The sequence below is a fragment of the Aulostomus chinensis genome, chromosome 3, assembly GCF_037954235.1.
Source record: "Aulostomus chinensis isolate RoL2024-O1b breed Wild chromosome 3, RoL_Achi_v1.0, whole genome shotgun sequence".
NCBI lineage: Eukaryota > Metazoa > Chordata > Actinopteri > Syngnathiformes > Aulostomidae > Aulostomus > Aulostomus chinensis.
In genome coordinates, this window is record NC_141322.1 from 13861623 (window position 1) to 13877976 (window position 16354).

Here is a 16354-nt window from a genome sequence, read left to right on the forward strand (position 1 = left end):
TGTGTGGGTTCTCTCTGGTACTCCAGCTTCCGCCCACAGTCCAAAGACATCAAGAGAGGACGAGGCTGATTGATACTCTAAATTGACTGTAGGTGTGACTGTGAGTGTGAATGGTTGTCTGTCTCTATGTGTTGGCCCTGCGATGGACTGGCGACCTGTCCAGGGTGAACCCCACCTCTCGCCCGTAGATGCTGGTATAGGCTCCAGCCCCCCCGCGACCCTTACTAGTAAGGAATAAGCGGTAGATGATGATGGATGGATGAGTTGGACAGACGGACTATACATGTATGTCTGCATTATTACGTGCTTGCCTCTGCAGCTTTTCTTCATCCTGGGTCCGTGTTATGTTTTTTTTCTGCTCAGCTTCTCTGGGGGATCCCAGGCCAGTCAGAGATATTGACTTCCTCCTCTCTTCTTCCAACCTGTGAGCTCAGTTTTTCTGCTCTGCTGATCTCCAAAGGCCGTTTGCAGCAGTATGGGAGGGGAAATGCGGAAAAGTAAGTCCTGATTATCTGGTCAGTCAGCTCCACTTCTCTCTCCACTCATCTCCTCACTTTAGCAATCTGGGTGGGTAGGAGGACAGTCGGGGGAAGATCTTTGAGCTGCTTCAACTGGAAAGTTTTCTGCTGCTAAGTGACGGTAGCATGTTGCTCAGGGAGGCTGCCTCACTTAGTTCATTGGTTCAAAGGCTGTTTCACATGTTGCATTGACTCCAGTTATGTTTGTTCCAAAAATGGTTGCATTGGTCAAAGATAAACAGCACATCTTGTCTTGAATTAGCAAACGTTTCATAACACCTGCTTTGCCGCCACCTCGGTGAAGTGGCTCTTCTATGTATGGCTGCACGTCCTCCAGTGCATCTCTAGAAAACATCCCTCTACAACCTTTTTAATTGCTAGTTTTTATTTTTTTTTTGTCAATAACTTCCAAACTTGCAACCAATTCTTCATCAGAACAGAATGGTCGCTATTTATCACTAACACGACATAGATTCTGTCAGTGGAAGGTAGCAATTAGGTTCAGGGCTTCAAATAGCAACGTGACATCATGTGTCGTGTGTAAAAAGTCCCTCATAGTGACAAACTCATTAGGATTATCATAAATCTACAAGTTTCTTTCAGTGTATTGTTGTGGTCTCACAGCTCATAACTTTAATGTTTTACATGACTGCATTGATCTATTCTGCTTCATTTCCAGCTCGAACAGACGCGTGGTTTCAGTCAAAAACCTTTTAAAACCCCATTACGCTGCCCAAGCATCCAACATCAGACCAAAGAGCTGATCAGCATGGTGGAGCCTTGTGGACTATATCCCCTTCAGAGGTGACGGAGACCAAAGCCAGTGGGAAAACCGGAGTAAACAGTGAACGTGAATATGTCAGGTGATCAGAAACAATTCACCAAATCCATTGTTATCTTTCTCTCTTGCCACATCAACTACAGACAGTGATAAACACAGTTTACAAATAAAGCTGCACATTTTCCCCCACAGATTCATATTCTGGTAAAAACAAACAAACATACAAAGGTATAAGTAGATGCATGGAGAGGAAATACTTGCTGTACATGCACACCAAGCATTGAAGTACAACGCACATCCTATGCTTCTTAAAAATGCAGGAATCGTCTTACTTCAGCATTTCAAGACTTTTTTTTGAACTTCTCTTCATTTTTTTGTGTCTTTTTAAAACATTTATATACAATTTACTTTACAGTAAAATATTTTATATAAAGTATAATGTACTTTATGTAAGTACACAGAATACTTTATACCATACATATAATGGCAAGACGCTAAATAAAAATGCTCAGAAGTGGTTCCATTTATGATGATAATTACTGGTGCAAACATGTTTGTGATGGATTTTTTTGATTGCCGGGAAGAAAAGCGCGGAATTAAGAGTAGATCAAGTTTCAAAATATGCAGCAGCACATTTTCTTGAGGCGAAGAATCCTGATCCCACCCTTCAGACTTGGAGGGATTGAGAAGGTCTCAGGAGCAGTGGAACTTAGAGATCTCTTTGCAAAGAGAGAGTATTTTTTATATTCACTATCTTAAAACTCTTTCTCCTCATGATCTTAATATTGATTTCACCCTTTACTGCTTTCTTTAATTACTTCGGCCGGCTCGTATCTTTAGAGTCCTCATCTATCGACTTGCTGATGGCCATTTCTGAATGATCTTCTTGCTATAATTTATTTTTAGTATTTGAAAGGATAGTACATGTTTATTTAATTGCAAAGTAATATTGACATTATTGATAGATGTCTTCATTATCTATTGTCATCACAGATTAGTTCCAGTTGTGTTCGGCTTTGGAGATCAGCTACAGGTGTGTCTCTGGATGTAACCGCTGTCTCCATTCAGGCCTCGGGTGAACGGCAGAAAATAGGAATGAATTGTAGTAGCGTGCATTTATTGGGCCTGAAAAGTTGTTAACACTGATGATGTATTTCATTGATAGATAACCACATTCCAATCTAATTACATGTGTGCGCATGGGTGGAAGCTTCTGTCGCTTTTATGTTTTCATCATGAATCAGCATGATTTTGTTACTGTTGTTTTCAAGTCTGTTTTCATAAAAAATGTTGTCCTCTCTCCCCTTCATCTTTACCCAAGTCCTCACTAAAAGGAGGAAGGAACCTCAAACAACTCTTTCTCTCCCCTGTCTCCCCCCACAGACACACACACACACACACACACACACACACACACACACTCCCTTGCTGATCTAACTACAGATGTATCTGGTTTGGATCACAGTAGGACAAAACTGGATTTGTCGACACACAGACTCTGGCATTTGAGACAACAAGAAATACATCAGAGACAGGAAGAAGTGCTTTGTTCCCTCCATCTTTGGTCTGAATAATCTGATCAAACATGCACAACAGAAAACAGTCTGCAGCTTCTAAATTAGATTAACAACAGGGTTTATGAGAGTTTAAAAAAGATAATTTGTAGAACTGTGGAGTTAAGATTGTTTTATTCTCAATTCCTGGTTCTGTTGAACTTTGAATTTACAAGTTAATCAACTATTTAACCTGGTTCTTGTATTTTCATGCTCTTTCCTCTCTTGCTCTGTTCAGTGTTAATGATGGATTTAGCCAAAATGTACCACATACTAACATGTTAAACCAAATAATGTGACATGGCATCTCTTTATGAGATCCTACACGCGAGCGTGCACACACATGCACACACTCATGCACACACACATGCACATTTGTCGCTCTCTCTAAATACGGTGATGAAGCCACTGTATCTGGTTGATGACTGTGATCTCCTTTAACCCAAGCCACAGTGGTTCAAGTGGCTCACCCCAACCAGACCATAACCCTGTCACTGGCACCAGTTTTGGGTCAATGTGGATACACCCAGCTCAAAATGCGAAAGTGAAATGTGTTTTTGACTCAAATATGTAACGTATCCACAGTTTGTAAAAACGCTCAACCCTTCATTCCAGTGTCTCGGTTGCTCTGTTGCCATGTAGCTTACTGCTAATTGCCCCCACCAGTATTTACATATTACAAGAGTGTTTGATTAAATCAGAAAAAAGATCCATCAGCTCTGCAAAAGGTTCATTCCTTCACATATCCAGTGGGTTGTGTTGTTTGGCTTTGTTCCAACCTCCCAGAACCCCCGAGCTGATCTGAATCAGCTGATTCGGCTGCTTCTCTGATGTCTGGAGTGTTTAACAAACACATGACTGGCATTTCTGTGCACGTATCCTCTATCTGAATGTTGCTCGCACATGTCGTTTCCTCATGCATTACTGTGAGTAATGTTCTGGAGTCAGTGACTGACCAATCTAGCCTCCGCTTGAATCCACTGCTGCTGCTCTCATTCAAACTGACAAAGGTACTCTTTTCAGCCCTGCCAGGCTGCAATATCATGCAGTAACTTCATTCAGATTTCCAAATAGGTTCTATAGGAGGTTCTGTAGCACATCTCTTTTTTCTCTTTCCATGCGTCCCACCCGCCATACCTCCATTCAGAAGAGGTTGTTCAGCTTTCACCAACACCTTTGAACTCCTCTCATCCTGTCTGGCTCTAATTATTAGGATGCTTCTTTAAAAAAAAAAGTCTCAGATATGAAAAGAAAGCGAGATTGGAAACATTTACTTACATGGGCTGCCATGGTAACCATTTGGTTATAATTTAAGGTCTTTGTGGCACAGCTGCTGAACAGACAGACAAAGTTGCAGCTGAAAGGGTATTCATCGCACCGCTGGATGAACTCTAATAATCTGCCGTCTCTTTTTCTCAGCTCTTTATCCTGTACCCTTCAACCCTCCATGCACTCGGCTCTCCCTTGTTTGGTTGGCTTTGTAGGGAGGCTCAAAGAGCAGCCTCATTAAAGGGTCATTTATTAGTCTCAATAGGGAAATAGGAATGGAAAGGGTTTTATCCCTAAATGGAGGTTGATGAAAGGGAACTTTGGAATCAAGGAACTTTGTTTCCTATTAATGGGTTCTGGCACAAGAGGTGACTGAATGGAGTACGTCACCACAAGAGTGTGCTAAGAGGCACTTCAGAGCTGAGAGAGGAGGCGTGTTTGATCACTTTTGGAAATAAAAGACAAATTTACAAAGGGTGTCTCTTTCGTAGGCAAACTAAATATTTGCTGCAATGTATGAAATACTGATTCATTATCACTTACCTACAAATCATAAAAGGAGTGAACGGAGTGCTTTCATATTGCTGAACACGGATCCATGGTCCTGCAGCACTGATTTGCTGATGAGTTTTCCCCCATATATCATGACCACAATATATTTATTTACATGATTACATGTGCACACACACGGACACATCCACACACTCACCAGCTCCTCGGGGGACGATAATCAATTAGAATATCCTGGCAAAGGCTGGTTGCACCATGTAAATGATTTGATACAAATGAGCTTTTCCTAATTAAACGGTCTAATTTGCTAAAAGGGGTGTGAGAGGGAGGTTGGTGCTGGAGCCAGCTGAAAAGCGTAGCAACAACAAAACGCCCCAGGTGCTGCTAAAGATGATAAATATTAGTAAAGCTGCGTGTTTTGAAATGAGCAGACACATGACGTGCATTTGTGTTGTATGGGAATGATTTATTTCCAGGGAACTCTATTGTTAGTGTGAAAGATTTTTTTTCATCACTCCATACAAAAATTAAAGATGGTTCAAATATCGTTTGTGTTTAAGGTCGGGGAGAGTCATAATAGTGTATGCTCAGAAAAACAGGATGAATTAAACCGATCTGCTTTGAAAACTACTTTCATCCATGCTTTGTTTTAGACTAGACTTGTATGTGTGTGTGTGTGTGTGTGTGTGTGTCTGTACAGTAATGGCAGCCATGTGTCCATCAATAGGCCTTTTTCATAGAGAGCATTTTACCATTTTCGAATAAGGAAATGAAATAAATACATTTTTTTAAAAAGGCAGTTGAAGTCCTTAGAGCACTTTGCATACATGAATAAAATTTACTCCCTGGACATATAACACAAGAAAACAAATAAAGCAAGATCCAGAACTAATTTCAGGCAACATTTTATGGCAAAAGACTAAGAAAACTTATAACAGATAGGTATGGAACAAATTGCATTCTTAACACAATGTTTTCTTTTACTGCTTTCTTGGACAAAGTTTCTCATTAAGATGTGTCATGTGTGTTTGGAAATATAAGGATTTGCATTTGTAAAATCATGTAAATGTTTGTGCAAGTAATCATGGGCAGTATCAGGAGTTCAGTTTTGTATTTTAGTGAACTGTGGAAGACTTCCTGCATGGTTCCAGTGCCAAAGATCGTTCACCCCAGGGAGCCAAACCACTTCAGACCTGTGACCCTGACTTTGCACCTGATGAAGGCCATGGACAGGCTCATCCTGCACCACCTCCGCCTACTGGTGAGCTCAGCGCTGGACCCCCTGCAGTTTGCCTACTGGCCTGGCATCTGGGTGGAAGACGCAGTCATCTACCTGCTACACCGATCCCTCTCTCACCTGGAGCAGGTGAGGAGCACTGTGAGGGTCATGTTCTTTGACTTCTCCAGTGCCTTCAACACCATCCAGCCTGCACTGCTGAGAGGGAAGCTGGAGGCAGCTGGAGTGGACGAGCAGCTGACCACATGGACCATTGACTACCTCACCAACAGACCACAGTACATGAGGCTCCAGAACTGTGTGTCTGATGTGGTAGTCTGCAGCACGGCGGCGCCACAGGGCACAGTCCTCTCACCCTTTCTGTTCAGTCTGTACACTTCAGACTTCAGATACAACTCGGATTACTGCCACCTACAGAAGTTCTCGGACATCATCGGATGCGTATCGGGAAGGACCAGGAATACAGGGGGGGTCATTAGGGACTTTGTCAACTGGTGTGAGGTCAACTGCAGATCAATGCCAGCAAGATGAAGGAGATGGTGATATACTTCAGGAGGAAGTCACCCCCTACTACACTCGTGAACATCCAGGGAAAAGATATCGAGACAGTGGACTCCTACAAGTACCTGGGTGTTCACCTCAATAACAAACTGGACTGGTCCACTAACACTGATGTCCTGTACATGAGGGGCCAGAGTCGACTCCACCTGTTGAGGAGACTGAGGTCCTTCGGAGTCTGCTGGACTCTCCTGAAAACTTTTCAGACTCTGTTGTTGCATCCACCATCTTCTATGCAGTAGCCTGCTGGGGGGGGGGGGGGGGGGGGGGCGGATGCTCCGACAGAGACAGGAACAGGATCAACAAACTGGTGCGGAGGTCTAGCTCCATGCTGGGATGTCCCCTAGAGTCTGTGGTTGTGGTGGGTGAGAGGAGGATGTTAAAGCTGACATCGAGCATGGGCAACCCCCATCACCCTCTGCATGAGACTGTGGGTGCGCTGAGCAGCTCCTTCAGTCAGAGACTGAAACATCCTCGCTGCAGGAAAGAGCGCTTTCACAGGTCATTCATCCCAACAGCAGTGAGACTCTTCAACACTTCATGACGCTGAGAGTCACTCGGACACTTAACCTCCTCCGTCACCTCCCCCCACTGTAGTCACTTACACAGTACACCCCCCCCCCACACACACACATATTTATAGTACATATACACACACACACACACACACACGGCTGATGCACAAATATTTATTATTTATCTAAATACCTACAACGCTCCACCCATCATTGCAAACCGTGTATATTTTGGTGTCTTGTATATAGTGTTTTGTACATATGTAACTTTGAATAATGTTCTAACTCTCTTTCTTTGATATATTTTAATTGCTATTTCTTTCCTTCTTGGAACTGAGCTGTGGTAACACCCAAATTTCCCTGTTGTGGGATCAATTAAGTTCTATCTATCTAGACTCCACACAGAAAGACCCCGTGCTCCAGCCGGGGTTCACTACCCGGAACCTTCGTGCTGTGAGGCGACAGTGCTAACCACTGCACCACCGTGCCGCCACACCTACAAAAATCAATGTCAATCAGACTTTGGTTGTTTGTGGAGGGTTTGAGTTGAGATTTGAGATCTTGCATTGAGATTTATTCTATCATCACGTTTTCTCTTCTCTGTGGGAGGGTGGAGAGGCTGGGAGGCTCCCAGCTCCTCACAGCAGGAGGAAGACAACTCAAGTTAACTGGGCTTTTCATCCTACAAGCAAATATTTTGTTAATTCAACAGCAAGATGTCACCTTCTCCACGGAAATGTCTTTTCTTATACATTGACAACTTATTTTCACATCTCCTGTCTGAATTAAGATATGAATTATGAGGAGGCTGATGGAGGTGAGCTGTTCTGATGGTTAGCAGCTTCTGTGGTGGATGAGATTAGCTCATGTTCCCTCCATCCATTAACTTTCTTTTCTTCCCAAAGTCCAGCTGCATGTTTAAATAGAGAGCAAAAGCCTAGTGGGAGCTAATGGAGCAAATCTTGTTCAGGTGGTTCATGATAGTAAAGAGATGCTCACAGCTTGACGGGGAGTCATCCTCTGGGATGCATCCAGGTGCAGCCATCCATTGAGCATGTCCAGGAACATGGGGACATCAGCTCTATCTGCAGCTTTAATCACAGTTTTCATGGCTTGAAAATAAGTGTGGAACTGAATGAAGACAAAGAACAGTTTGAGGGTCCGGGATCTGAGGGTGTGATCGGGCGAACGATGTTAAAAAAAAAAAAAAAAAGTCTAAAAACTCTAAAAGTAAATAAATGCCATCTTTGTCTTAAGTGTTGAGTATCCATAAATAAAGTTGCTCAGGTATACTTGAGAGAGAGAGACAGAGAGAGAGAGAAAGAGTGTGTGTGTGTGTGTGTTTGCGCTTACCCTAGAGTAAACGAGTCATGATAATGCAGAGGGCTCCAGTTTAAATCTTGCCTTCATCTACTGTACCTGCCTACCCTTCCCACCTCACTTCCACTCCTGCATCATTCAAGAACACAAAGAAAGTGTGAGAACAAAGTCAAGATAAATAAACAGCACACTAGAAAGTAGGAGGAGGAAGTGCAAAAATGCTGGCTGTGCACACGTACATCAAAAATAAGAAAAACAACAAAACAAAAAACCACTACATACAAAATTAGAGGAGGAGATTACATGTACGCTAATTTATTTCACCCATTTATTATCAGTCACTGTTTCTTCCTTGTTATATCATCCTTGTTACCAGACTTCTCTCTCTACCGCATTAACTTTACATCTGCTTTTTGCAGCACGTCATTCCCCCAATTACTGCCTACATGCATCCCTGCTACTTTCAAACTCTCTATGTCTTGTGCTTTAAAAGTGAAGACCGTCAGAACGGCAGGATCCCTCTCTTCTCTATTCACCCAGTACGTGCAGTGAATGATGGGTAATGCAGTGCATTTATGACAGATCTAGCTCACGGATCTTGCTCCGTGATCTAGCTCACGGTCGGCTGCTCTGTTGTCTCTGCCTTCACAGGGCCAAGAAATGTAGGAAAGATGGAATATTCTTTTACATATCTTCGGATCAGTACACATCATTGTCAAAAACTGCACACAAAGGATAGAACAAAGTCGAAGGTGTGTATTTTGCATTCATTTCATTTTTATATCTTATTTTAGCACCGAGTTATAAACACTAAAATAGCGAGTGGGTACACACTGTCCCATCACCAGGCAAGTTGTCACAATATCTGGTATAAAATGTCATGGGATTCTGTAACGAATAACAGAAGAACTAATGCATTAGAATGTGTCAGCACTCGACCTTCATGTCAGTCTACTCAATATACAAAGCGGAGTTGAAAAATAAATCATTCCATATCATATAAAATTCTGCTGGTTTCAATAATTGTAAAAAAACAACCATAATATGAAAACAATTTTTTAAACCCAGTAAAATCAAGATTATTTCTTTTTACAAAAAACGTGAAAGATAGCACTCACTAAGCAGTAAGACATTCCTAGACAGGATATGACATCAGACCAAGATGATGTAAAAACTATTTTTCCACCTTCCCTCTGATGGTGGAAATATTTGCAACGTGACAATTTACCCATGTGACAAGATCCCCTTGCCTCCCCTACACATGGTAGTTCATACGACACAACATATACAGCCACAGACTGCAGACATGGAGGCTCTTTTCAATGATGTCTCGCGCATCCTTCACCTCTCTCTATGTCTCTCTTTATCCTCTGCATCACTCTGTCTAATACTTTCACCATCTCCTGTCAATAAATCATGTGTGGGCAGCTCCAGCCGACTAAATCAGCCACTATGTAAACATGGCTGCTAATCCATCCGCTAACTCCCACTCTCTTATATCCTTCACTTTATCTAAAGGCCACCACCAGGGAGCTTGTGATCAGCCTGGCCGGGAGGAAAAGTCTCCATGTGTTTTCACAGTCTGCAGTCCACAGTCTCCTGATACTCGCAGAGACAAACAGAGCAAACACATGCAAGAGGAAGACGTGCAGACCTCAGTTATATTCTACACATTTAACAGCTGGATGAGAGTTTTGATAATCACAGAGGATAACGGTGTGTTTATTTTTGGTGTCTTGCAACTCTCACGTACATTAATGCGTTTGCCAGCATTTGCCTCGGCCATCATTTGGAGGATGATGAACTCTACTGAAAAGATGTCTTTCTCTCTTGGTGCAAAGTCCAGGATAATCTTGAAGTCACATGCTTCAAGTTAATCACAATTTCCACTGCAGTTTATTACAATTGGATTTTATTGATATGTCAGTTTTTATATCTCAGACAGGGACAGAAGTGGGACAACAAAAAACAAAATATCAGACCCGGCAATTTAGACCAGACTGACCCTCCACGATCGACCGATACCACACAGTAAAACAAAAAAGAAGTAGAAAAAAACAACCCAGCCTTTCTTATGTTAAAAAAATTGTTGTGTCCTGATTGCCTTAGAATTTTTGATCTCAAACAACTTTTGAAGACAAGTTGAGCTGTATTGTAAGAAAAGTTTTTTTTTAATCTTTCAAAAATAACTAAGTTATTCTTTCAATTTGTAACATGTTGGTTTTTGTCTTTATACCACGCACCCCTCTTTACGCTCTGACCGGTGGGAAAGGCAGTGACCTTTGGCCTCATCACAACATACCACTGATATCGTGATTTCTGACTGAAAAAATGAAAACAAATCATCTTCCTGTCCTCTATTTTTTAATAATTATAATTTTAACATGGGATCATATTTAAGACGTACTGGAATGCAGATGTTAACTGAACGAGACATTTTCAGCACTTAAAACGCCCACCCTACCAAATAAGTACACCTTTTTTCCAACTGTGTGTCCCAAGTATTTTCCCTGCTAGGTTTCCCAAGGCTTGTATTGATTCCTCACAAGCTGCAGCTTAAGCCTGCCCACTGGGCGACACGAAGAGGCCATCAGGACATTCGAAAAAAGAAAGAGGATAATCCCACAGAAACTGAGCTAACAAGACACTGTGGATTTATCTTAGCTATACAAATTGTGCCCATGAACAAATGCGCATAAACGCTGGGCCAATAATGTCATGGTGAATCAAACCAATTAAAGTGAATTTGTTGCAGTGTGGAAATGACAGAGGAAACAGGGTCAAAGTCCACTAATTTTTTTATTATTTTTATCAAGAGGAGGGGTAGAAATAAAAAAAAAGAGATGACTAATATACTGCAGTCATTTATACAGTAACTCAAATCTAAGAGCAGAACAGAAGTAATTAAAACACAATTGCTTAATTTTCCTGGGAGTCGTCTTCAACAGCCACATTTATTCAAAACACATTTTTGTCTACGGAAAAAATAACAATAGCATATCAGACGGCACAGTGAGATGAAGTGTAAGGACCGAAATAAAAGGAGCGATAAATGCTGGCAAACAATGACATAACATGTTCTTCAGATAGATGGAGGCGCAGATGTTTTCGGAACATTGGGGCTTCGTGCAGCTTTATTTCAAAATAAAATGAATTTAACCTATGACCTATAGACTCAAAGGTTCTGGTCAGGGGGATGGGATGACTTTCACAGCACGACACAAGTTAGTCACATGGATGCAACACAAGCAATAATGACGCAAAGGAATACACAAAAAACTAAGCAAAACGTAACAACCAACAACCTACATGTAAGACATACACTGAACCCACCCCCCCAAGTCCTTCCCCTTCCTCACTGGAGCCCCCCCCCTGTACTCACCAGATACGCTGACACCCGCTGAACAGCAAAGAATTCCTAGATCACATGAAAAAAGCACAGGGGGTTTAGGGGACATAATTCACATTTAAGATTTGGAGATGATTTCATTTGAAACACACGATCAGGAGTACAAATCAGCCGATGTACACGATTGAAGAGAATCATCTGGTGATTCGGTGTCCTGGACGAAGGAGGGATATTTATCCAAACCTTAGACCAATTAATTGCTTTGGACGAAATACAGAGATCTTGACACCAATTGGTATTAATTTGGAGCGTTTATTTTCTGAAAGGAATAAAGACTAGACACAAACACTTTGTGGCATTCAATGCACCATTGAACAGGATGTGTCTTTACCTCTACTCCCCAGGGGACTCTATACGCACCTAAAACGCCGCAAAGTCGCATATAAAAGAAAAAAGATTTGCCAGTACAGTTGTATTGAAACTAAGGTCCTGGGTTGCCCAAAGCCTTGTAAAGGCAGAAGGATCAGAGAGGGTATGAATCCCTTTATCACTCCATAGAGGGAAAGAAATCAGGCAACCACCCAAACGTAGAGCAGCGTTATGAAATAATGGAGGATAAGAATGAAATTTCAAAACTATATTGGCATGTAATACTCCAGCTCTCCATGTAACGATGTGACGAGATGAGAGATTACAAGTGCAAAGCTAAATCTGCTGGTTATGAGGGGAACATTGGAAATAAATCAAAAACTGAAGCCTGTACGGATGTACCAACTCCTCCTCCCATGAACCACAAGGTACACTTACACCTGGACTGAGCCAAGTATGAAGAAATTAAAATGATAAATACCCAGGCCACCAGAACTTTCGTCTCTATAAAGGGTTCTCAAATTCTCTTCTTATAGATTTATGTAATTTGTTGAAGTAACTTGCGGTTTTAAAGGAAGCATAGAGTTGTAAAGAATAAAACGGGGCTTAATAGTCAGTCCCATATGGTCTAGTGGTCAGGATTCCTGATTTCTACTCAGGTGGCCAGGGTTCAACTCACGGTATGGGAAGAAACTTTAAAGATTTACCACCTTGTGTTCAAGAAAGTGATTCTGATACCCAGTATGATTAGCTTAGCTTAGCTTGAAAGGGATTCAAGTTGGAGAGAAAACACTCAATATCTGACTCTGCCTGCGTAATGAAATACTTGTAATCATTTGTAGTTATATATATATATATATATAAAAACTACAAATAAACAGGAGATGTATAGTCAGCTGTTCTGCATCTCCTAAAAAAATAAAAATATCATCTGCATATGGGGAGAGATAGTGATTGACGTTTTGCACTGAAATAGGAGGGTGAGATGAGAGGAGGAACACAGTCATAACTGTCGCAGTCGGTGAGGAGTGAAAAATTCAGATCATCCTAATAAAAACACCAAATGTCTTAAGGCTGACAACAAATAAAACCATTTTAGGCAATCAAACCCTTTCACATGGGGTTCCGCAAACAGAAGATGCATCAGTAATACGTAAGAGTCTACGAATGCTATGAGCTACTAGCTCCAGTCTCCAGGGCAGCACTTTTGCATGCAATTTCTCATCAGCATTCAGAAAGAATTGTAATCCAATGTACTTGTAGCTGTGTTAACATCCTCAGAAACAGAATAAAACATTTACAGCAAAATTGATCGTATTCGAAATGAAATGGTCAAGTTGAGGCCAATATGTTCATGAAAACTCTGGGGAATCCCGTCTAAACCTGGTGGTCTGCCTTTGTTGTAACAACACAGCTTCCCGTTCAGCTGATGGAAGTAGAAAAAAGGATGAGACATCATCACGAGACGCAATAACTGAGGGAGATGAAGATTTTTGAAAAATTAATCCGATTTAGATGGATCATGTGCAACTTTAGATCTATTCAAATAGAAGAAATAACATGGTGTTAATTTGTACAGGATCTGGTACTAATTCCCCATTGGGTGTTTTCATGGCTACGGTACGAAAGATTCTTGTTGGCCCAAGGACTCCGAGCAAGCGAACGGAAAGGACAAAACGATGATACGAACGGTGCATTCAAAACTCTGCACGCTGCCTGAGCAAGGAATTTAGCTCATTTCTTATTGAATTCTCTTAATTTTTTTAGCAGTAGAAGCAAAATCATAAGAAAAAACTAGCACCTTGCCAATGAGAAAGCATTCTTTTGCTAGACTGTTAAATTTGTGGAAGGGACAAACACGGGCACATAGATCTGTCTTTTTCTTGTGTTGACAAGGGCTCCTTTAGAACTGTGACGAGTGTAAGCCGGGCACACGCGCTTTTAGTTAAAGTCAGAGGTTTTCAAGGACTGTGACAGCATTTCAGCTGGTCCCAGGCTGACCCATATTGACTTTAAAGATTTTCAGTTCTTTAATTGTGGTTTGGCATTATTCCTGTGTTTTTGTTCTTTAAAGTATCTCGTGCAGAGTACCCCCCCCCCCATCTTATGGGGGGGGGGGGGGTATGAGTTTTTGTTCATCCCTGTTGTATTTCTTCCAGCCTTTGTGTGCTTCCCTCCTTTAATCACCTGAGTCTTGTCAGTTAATCAGTCCCCGTCAGCCTCAGCCTTGTTCCTACTGTCTCTCACCCAGTCGGCTCCACGTCTGTCTCCATGTTTTACCACCTGTGGATCATTGTCTCATTAGTCCAGTCGTGTTTTAGCAACATTTTTTCTTTCAACCTTTGTTGGATCCTCTGTTCACGTTGTCTGCTCTGTATTCTCAGGGTTCACTCGTTCTAATTTCACCAATTAGTGAGGTTACCTCCTTGGTCTACGGCAAAAACCTCAGTTCCTGCCTCCGTGACATGTGTCTGGCCCTCAGGTTGTTTCTAGTCCGACTGATGATGTGACGTCACAATCAGTGGAAAACCCCTGGATTAAGTGAAAGAGAGCACCACATAACCATCCATAGGAGTTCCATTATATACTGGGATGGAATAAATATCAATAAACATTGTGTGACAATTATATCGTTACAGGAAATAAACAAAATAACTCCAATCTGCCTTTGCACACTTCACTCTCCTGCCCCTATTTTTTGTCCTTTTCTAAACACATTTAATAAGGTCCTTTCACTCAAGTGTGTCTTGGGTAGGTCCACAAGGTGCAATAAAATAATTGTCTTAGTGCTTCACAGTTAGCTACTTTTCAACTATTTTCTTGTTGTAAAAGACAAAACAAACTAAATCAAGTAACTCTGACCATGAAAACTTTTTTCCTCCATTATGAAAACCTGAATACTGATGTGTTGTTTTTTTTATCTCAATAATGTGGGTCTCTGGTTTGTCATACCTGCCATGTTGAACACTGAATTCTGTTGATTCATGGTAATCAGAGTTTCTATCATTCATGAAAGTGCCCTTGGAAGCACCTCTTCCAGGACCTGTTTGACTCTGTGATATGTAAATGAGAAAATTAGAGGGGACGTAGCACTGTCACCAATAAAATGGATAGTTGCAAAAAAAAAGTCTCATGAGCTTCAAGGAGTGGATGAAGTTATTGGTGGTGGTGGTGGCAGCAGCTGACTGCATGTAAAAATAGACAAACTGGTGGCTGAAAGACCAAACACAGCTCAAAATACACTTTCAGTGATTGGAAGGGAGACACGCGTGATAACTTCAGATGGCTGAGAGCAAGAGAGAGATCTGGATGGGAAAAGAAAATCTTTCAATCAACTCACTTAAACAACTTTCTTACGAATTTGCCATCTATGGCCCCTGGCGGCCTCTTCCTTGCCAGCTGCACAAGCAGCTGAGAGAGTGCTGATGCAGAGACCTCGGCCATCTTGAACACGCTAAAGTGCCCCGCAGCACTGGGTCTGTTTGTCCCACTGATCCCTTTGGGAGACAGGATTCCTTAGTGCTTAATGAAGGATGTCCTCAGCTCAACATGCTCTGACACGTGGTTTGTTTCGAATGTTAGTGCTAATAGCCGTGACAGGCTAAAAGCTAACCACTGAGCTTCATTAGCAGTGAAGACGTAGACAAAAGGAGGCTAACAGTAGCCCAGTAGCCGTCAGTGTGGACACCACAAGCGCTGCCTCTATGGCTTGTTGGTTCAGGGTTTGTGTCTGATCGAGACTGACAAGCTCCATTAGCACCTAAGTTGCTAGCTAAGGAAGCCGACAGCAGACTGCAAATTTATTAGGGGCAAAGGGGCTTGACGAGTCAAATTGCTGTTCCAAGACATGCATTAGGCCTGGGTTAGCATGGGCTAATCACGTTCATGTTGAGTTGCCAACAAATGCAAAATGACCCAAAGGTTACACTTCATGACTTTAACATCCAGTTAGATTTTTCGACTTACAAAATGGCATTACGTGCACCTATTAAACTTCAGAACCTACTTTTAAGCCATGCTGTTTGCCGCAGAAGCTACGCTGAGCTATGGTATTGTGAAAATATAATACAAAAGCAAGAAAATATTAGCATTACTGGTCCTGGTCTAGGTGTAGATCCATCCTGCAACAGGCACCAATTGAGACAATGTATCTGTATTTATAATCTAACCTCTATTGCAAACGCTCTAGGCTGCTTACCTCAAGAAATCTATATTTGCATTGTCTCCAACAGGTCCTTTTGTTTGTTTAACACTGGAGTCACGTTTTCATGATCAAGCTATCATCTAAATGTGATAAAGACAATAGAGGCTGAATTAATACAAACCTTAATAAAGTGTTCGAGGCAGTAAAAGGAAGTTATAAAACTGGAACATT

General features: G+C 41.7%; 1 non-coding gene across 1 annotated transcript; it reads left to right on the forward strand.

The window, feature by feature from the left end:
- The first annotated feature begins 12596 nt into the window (after positions 1–12596).
- Positions 12597–12668, forward strand: trnar-ucu (transfer RNA arginine (anticodon UCU)). Its single transcript has one exon. It is a non-coding gene; the product is annotated as a tRNA-Arg (tRNA).
- The last annotated feature ends 3686 nt before the right edge of the window (positions 12669–16354 follow it).